Source organism: Colobus angolensis, unplaced genomic scaffold (assembly GCF_000951035.1).
Source record: "Colobus angolensis palliatus isolate OR3802 unplaced genomic scaffold, Cang.pa_1.0 Scaffold176, whole genome shotgun sequence".
Classification (NCBI taxonomy): Eukaryota; Metazoa; Chordata; class Mammalia; order Primates; family Cercopithecidae; genus Colobus; species Colobus angolensis.
Window position 1 is genome coordinate 2,393,418 of NW_012114888.1, and position 8,034 is coordinate 2,401,451.

Genomic DNA, 8,034 nt, shown 5'->3' on the forward strand with positions numbered 1-8,034 from the left:
GGTCAAAAAAGAAAGAGACATTTATGAAGAAAGAAAACCTGAGGCGTGTCCTGGCTTTATAACAACCCACTCAGGAGCTAATCCACTCTCCGTGGGAACTAATTCAGTCTAGGGAGAGCAACAACTCGCTACTGTGAAAACAGGACCAACATTCATGAAGGATCCACCCCTATGACCCAAACACCTCCCATTAATTAGGCCCCACCTCTAACAATGGGGAACAAACTTCAACTTAAGTTTTGCTGGGGATAAACCATATCCAAACCACAGCAGAAAACCATTATTCTACCTATCACACTGGGCTACTTCATATAAAATAATTTAATATTTAATAAACTGGCTAATACCATAGATTCCCATAACAACATACACCATGAAGTCGTTTCTGATCTTACACTTTTCTCTTCCCTGTGGCTAATCAACATTCAGTCTCTTAAAGTGGAAGAGTACTTATCTACAGAAGTGTACTTAAATGAATGATTGCTGTCTCTCGTTTATTCAGCACTGACGGAGGGTCAAATCCCATAGAAATAAATCAGACACAGTCTCTGCCACAAGGCACTCACCTGCTAGAGGCAGGAACAAAATGGAGAGGATGAAGTGAAATCCCAGCACTGAAATCAGGGCTACTAGAGGGGCCTTTAAAGTTCTATGGAGCTGTTCACTCTGATGGTTGTTTCTTTTGCTGTGCAGAAGCTCTTTAGTTTAATTAGATCCCATTTGTCAATTTTGGCTTCTGTTGCCGTTGCTTTTGGTGTTTTAGACATTAAGTCCTTGCCCATGCCTATGTCCTGTATGGTATTACCTAGGTTTTCTTCTAGTGAACAGGCAACCTACAGAATGGGAGAAAATTTTTGCAAACTACTCATCTGACAAAGGGCTAATATCCAGAACCTATAAAGAACTCAAACAAATTTACAAGAAAAAAACAAACAACCCCATCAAAAAGTGGGCAAAGGATATGAACAGACATTTCTCAAAAGAAGAAAAATGCTCATCATCACTCGTCATCAGAGAAATGCAAATCAAAACCACAATGAGATACCATCTCACACCAGTTAGAATGGCAATCATTAAAAAATCAGAAACAACAGGTGCTGGAGAGGATGTAGAGAAATAGGAACGCTTTTACACTGTTGGTGGGATTGTAAACTAGTTCAACTATTGTGGAAAACAGTATGGCAATTCCTCAAGGATCTAGAACTAGAAGTACCATATGATCCAGCCATCCCACTACTGGGTATATACCCAAAGGATTATAAATCATGCTGCTATAAAGACACATGCACATGTATGTTTATTGCGGCACTATTCACAATAGCAAAGACTTGGAATCAACCCAAATGTCCATCAGTGACAGACTGGATTAAGAAAATGTGGCACATATACACCATGGAATACTATGCAGCCATCAAACAGAATGAGTTCGTGTCCTTTGTAGGGACATGGATGCAGCTGGAAACCATCATTCTCAGCAAACTATCGCAAGAACAGAAAACCAAATACCGCATGTTCTCACTCGTAGGTGGGAATTGAACAATGAGATCACTTGGACACAGGAAGGGGAACATCGCACACCAGGGCCTATTGTGGGGAGGGGGGAGGGATAGCATTAGGAGATACACCTAATGTAAATGACGAGTTAATGGGTGCAGCACACCAACATGGCACATGTATACATACGTAACAAACCTGCACGTTGTGTACATGTACCCTAGAACTTAAAGTATAATAAAAAAAAAAAAGTTCTATGGAGCTGTAACTGAGGTTGCTGGTGAAGACTTCTCGGAAGAGTGCATTTGGGCTGAATGTTTATGAAAGAAAAGAGAAGCAAAGGGCTGAAGCCTTAAGATTCAACATGGTGTCAAGGGTGTGAGGAAGCAGCCCACCATGCTGGTGAGCACAGATGGCAGCTGAGTAGGGAGCTGACTACAGGTTGATGCTGAATTCTACTAGAGAAGAGCATCACTTAAAAAACTAGAAGGGGAGGAGGAATCCAGCCTAGATCCTGAGAAGAAAGGATCATATAGGCTAAAAGAAGAAGAAAAAGTACCAAGAAACTGGCAGCAAGTTAAAAACAGACAGGTGTCATTGAGAAACAGTCACTGGAGTCCATTGTTAGGTCATTGATGAGCAAAAGCCAGATCAGTGTCCCTAAGGGAGGCCAGGAAACAAATTGCAACAAACTGGGGAGTTAAGGGGACAAGAGAAGGCAGGGAACAGAAAGAAATAAGAAGAGGAACAAGAGGGAGGTGGAGGACAAGAAGGCAGGGGATGACAGAGAGGAAGGGGAGAGTTAGGAGGGAGGGAAAGAACTTTCCTGAGCTACTACAAAGCACCAGTCCCTGTACTTGTACATTACCATATAAGGAATTAATCGAACATGAAAAAGCTGCGACTCTTCTTACCAGTTTCCTTTTCAATAGTCAAGTATTGAAAAGAAGCAGTATGGAGGATGAAGTAAACAGTCTTATAAGTTTGGACACATCTGTAGACCAAGAAGAAGCAACAGAAAGGGAGAGCAAGACAAAATAGGTCATAGACAGAATGACTGCTAGATTAGGTCCCGGAGGAGGCAAAAATGGGTGGGAGTCAAGAGCACAGGCAGGGGATTGGTTTTGGGTGAGAGACAGAGGACCCTCTTCTCTGAAGTGGGTATAGGTACTATACCATCCAAATGGAAGGAGAGGGCTGTGAAATAGGAGGGAAGTGAAAGATATCACTGGGGCTAGGGAGAAGGAAAATAGAGAATCCCAAAGTTTGAAAGCAAAAGAAATCTCCTTCATTATTTTGGTCCTTGATCAAAATTATAGTCCTAATTATACAAATCAGAGTTTAAGCAAAATTCTTGGTGGTTTTACCTTGAAGCAGCTCTGTTAACTTAGGTAAGTCAATTAAACTTCATAAGCTACATCTTAAAAGAGGGGAATTTGGTGATTCTAGTGTCTCTTCCAGCTCTACATTTCAATGGCTCCAAGGACAGAGCTCAAACCCTAACCATAGTGTCAGCTGACCTACCAAAAACAAACAAAAAAAGTGACATGGGAACAAAACTCAAGGTGAACGTAATTGAAATATCTTTGGGTCATTTTCACATCTTGCTTTTGAGAGCGACAGCCACAACAGATGGTTACTGCTGACAAGGGCTGCATCATTAGTCCTAATGATAATTGATATTTTCATAGCCCTTTACTATTTATAAAGAGCCTTCACACGTGAAATGTTTTATTGGCTCCCCCAAACACCCACGTGAAGGTAAAGCTACTATACTATTCTATCCACTTTCTAGTTGAGGAAACTGAGGCTTATGGTTGCTGATTTGCCCAAGGCACCAAAGCAGACAGTGCCTATGACTCGAATTCAGGTACTCCAGATTCAAAAATCACTGTTTCTTGTTTATTTGTTTACATGCCGTTTAGTGCTCTTTACACACAGCTCCTTGCTTCCTCATTAGGTCGGAAATAGAAAATTTTAAAGAGTTAAAAGAAATTTGCATACTTTCATTCCTTTAAATTGATCCTGGCAATACAGTTTATTGAAACGCATGTATAACCTTAATTTCCAAGTGATAAATGACTGATTGGAATCCAAAGGGCAGAGACAGCATTAGGATTCAAGTATTTCAATGTTCTCATTCTCGGGATGAGTGAACAGAGGCCTCACTGGCAAATGGCCTGTGGAAGCAGAGCCAACACTAGAACTAAAGGCCTCCATTGACCCTGGGGCTCTCGACACTGGCCAAGTCTTCCACAGCTTCAAACAAAAGTTAACGGAACTGCTCTTTAACAATGAAATGGTTCAGATTTAAATAACTTGAGGAGCTCATTCTCTTGTTTTTACATGTGCAAACCATATGGACACTGCCTGTTAGTGGTACTAGAATTCTCTGGAGCAAATTCTCTTCTCAAATGGGAGGGTTTGTAATGACAGTCATGCCTCATTTTACTACAAGAGAAGTAAATGGATCCAATAAGGAATCCATCTGAGGGAGATTTAAAACAACTGAGACTGCCTCCATTACCATCTTCTACCTACAAAGTGTTTTCTAGATAAATTAAAATTTGAAAAACTTAAAAAATGCAATGAAAATATTTTGAAGACAACCATATTGTCTAAGTATTCCCATTCTCCTCCTTTGAAAGTATTGTAATGAGTCAGCAGGTGCTTACTACCAAAATTACTTTTTATCATGAAGCTGAAAAATGTTTAAACAGAAGACTCCATGAGAATAGATGAGGACATGCAAATGCTGCATATTATGAAATTACAGATCCCATCTTACATGTCTCATGGAGAAAAAACTCTGAAGCTTCCATTAGACTATAAGAGACTCAAAAACAAGAATGCCAGAGGAAAGGAGCGCCTCTGAGGTGAGCTGATAATCTGATTTCCTTCCCTCCAGGGAACTGGGAACTCTGGGCTCTTGATACTTGCAAAGACAAGGGATTTCTGCTGAGAGAAAGAGAACCAGCAAAGCTCTATGGTGAATACACAAAAGCTGATGTGACAGATGGGAACTATTCCCATTTACTCAGTTCTGGGGAAGGAGAGTGAGATATTAGGCTAAGCGTTTCTAGAAGGCAGAGTGAAATCTCCTACAGTTTCATAGTGCTTTGGAGACAGCATTTTAGTAGAGTATGAGTGTTCCCTCACATACATAATCAGTTTTACCCTCAAACAGTTGCAAGAATTTGAAATTCGGGATGGGGCATGAAGTTAAACTCAAGACCTCCAAGGGGCAGGACTGAATCTTCCACAGTTTTGCAGGACTAAGAAAACAAAGCTCTTCCAGGCTTTTGATCAAAGTCCAGGAGAGCCACGCCTGAGAAGCACAGACAAGGATAGCTGGATTGAGTCTTCGTAAAACTGCAGTCTGGCCTTAACTTAGCTTAATTCTCAATGGAGTGAAAGTGTTCAGTCCTTCACTGCATTTACCTAACAAAGTAAAGAGGGGAAATTTTCTCTGGAGGAAGATATAATCTAGAGTTAGTAAGGTTCTTTTGGGCATTATGCCCAACATAAAATTAAATAAGTATTAGACCTGAGAACTGCAAGAAACTGTAACCAATATTCAAGAGAAAAATAAGACTGTAGATGCAGATTCACAGATGATCCAGATATTGGATTTAGATAAGACCTTTAAAATAACATGATTGATTGATTTTAAAAGTAAGAATAAAAAGAGGAAATAGATGAAAAGAGAAATTCACCAGGAATATCAAACAGAGAACTAGAAACTAGCTTTAAAAGAATCAAATGACATCCTAGAAAAATAAAATATCTGAAATTAAGAAAAAATACAGTTATCCAAAATTAATCCACTGGATGGGTTTAATGGCAGACTGGAACTGGACACAGCAAAACACAAGATTAGTAAACTGAATATAGGGGCTAACGAAAAATATCCATTATTAAAACCCAAATAGAAAAAGGGGGAAAAAAGAAGCAGATCCTAAGAAATAGCAAAGGGTCTCATGTCCTTGTAATTGGAGAACCAGAAGGAGAGGAAAGACAGAATACGGCAGAATCAAATGAGATGATGGCTAAGAGTTTTCCAGTACTGATAAAAGACATCAAGCTTTTCAGAACCAAGCTCACCAGCCCAAAGCGGGATGAATATACAAGAAAATCAGAGTTGGACTTGTGAATGTCAAATGCTTAGTACAAAAACTTGGCAAAAACTGAGGAAGTCATATAGTAGCAGCAAACCGAGTCCAGTACAACTCAGCCTCCTCTCCTTGGAAAGGTTATGATTGAGAACAGTGACGGGGGACTCACCCTAACGCGATAATAAAATGTTACACTGTAGCAGGGTTGTAGTCACTCTGCTCTTGACCAAGTACAGAAAACCCCACAATAACATAAATTTGAATATGTAGATGGTCCATGGTTCCACTCATGATTTTTCTACTTTACGATGGTGTAAAAGTGATACATATTCAAGAGAAACCATACCGGAGTACTCACATAGGCATTGTTTTTTCACTTTCAGTACAGTATTCAGTATGTTACATGAGATATTCAACACTTAACTATAAAATAGACTTCAGGTTAAGACGATTTTGCCCAATTATGGGCTAATTTAAGTGTTCTGAACACGTTTAAGGTAGGCTGGGCTAAGCTATGATGTTTGACAGATTAAGTGTATTAAATGCATTTTCAACTTAATGATATTTTCAACTTACGACGGCTTTATCAGGTTAGGTTGACGAGCATCCATACTGTGATGGATGATTACCTCCTGGTTTCCACCTGGCCACTGATCTCATTTCATTAACATAATGATGCAACTCCAGTACACCACCCAAGAGATATATCTGCACTCCTATGTTTATTGTAGCACTATTCACACAACAGCCAAGATCTGGAAATGACCTTAAGTGCTCAGATGAATAGATAAAGAAAATGTGGTACATATACCCAATGGAGTACTATTTAGCCATGAGAAAGAATGAGATCCTGTCATTTGCAACAACATGGATGGAACTGGAGGACGTGTTAAGTAAAATAAGCCAAGCACAGAAAGACAACCATTGCATTTTCTGACTGATGTGTGGGAGCTAAAAATTAAAACAATTGAACTCACAGAGACAGAGAGAAGGACAGTTACCAGAGACTGGGAAGGATAGTAGGGGATTGGAGGAAAGTGGAGATGATTAATAGGTACAAAAAATAGAATTAATAAGACCTAGTATTTGACAGCAATGAGATGATGGCTAAGAGTTTTCCAGTACTGATAAAAGACATCAAGCTTTTGACAGAGTGACTACAGTCAAAAATAATTTTTTTCTTTTGTTTTATTTGAGATGGAGTCTCGCTCTGTCACACAGGGTGGAGTGCAGTGGGGCAATCTCGGCTCACTGCAACCTCCACCTCCCGGGTTCAAGAGATTTCCTGCTCAGCCTCCCGAGTAGCTGGGATTACAGGTGCCCACCACCGTGCCCAGTTAATTTCTGTATTTTTAGTAGAGATGGGGTTTCACCATGTTGGCCAGGGTGACCTTGAACTCCTTACCTCAAGTGATCCACCCGCCTCAGCCTCCCAAGGTGCTGGGATTGCAGACTCGAGCCATGGTACCCAACCTAATTTTTAGTGTTTTATTGTTTTTTGTTTTTTTGAAACAGGGTTTGGCTCTGTCTCCCAGGCTGGAGTGCACTGGTGCAGATCAAGGCTCACTGCAATCTTGACCTCCCGGGCTCAAGTGATTTTCCCACCTTAACCTCCTGCGTAGCTGGGACCACACGTGTAGCCACCATGTCCAGCTCACTTTTCTTATTATTTTTCTGTGGAGACAGGGTTTTGCTATGTTGCTCAGGCTGGTCTCAAACTACGGGGCTCAAGGGATCCTCTTGCCTAAGCCGCCCAAAGTACTGGGATTACAGGCATGTTCCACTGTGCCCAGCCCAAAATAAGTCAATTGCACACTTAAAAATAAGTAAAAGAGTATAATTGGATTGTCTATAACACAAATGATAAATGCTTGAGGTGATGAATCTGCCATTTAATTTACCCTGATGTGATTATTACACATTGCATACGTATATGAAAATATCTCAGGTAACCCACAAATACATACCTATGTGCCCATAACAATTAAAAATTAAAATCTATACTCAGATTTTTAAAAAATGCAACTCCACATTTTATGCAATCAAATTTTAAAATCTTAATTATAGTTTTATGATGTAGTTTTTGCTGAAACTGGGTGGGGGAGATTCAACCATAGTATTAAAACTTGAGGCCAGGCACGGTGGCTCACACCTGCAATCCCAACCCTTTCAGAGGCTGAAATGGGCAGATCATCTGAGGTCAAGAGTTCGAGACCAGACTGGCCAATATGGTGAAACCCCATCTCTACTAAAAAATACAAAAATTAGCCAGGCATAGTGGTGAGTGCCCATAGTCCCCAGCTACTCGGGAGGCTGAGGCAGGAGAATCACTTGTACCCAGGAAGGCAGAGGTTGCAGTGAGCTGAGATCATGCTACTACACTCCAGCCTGGGCAATGGAGTGAGACTCTGTCTCAAGAAAAAAA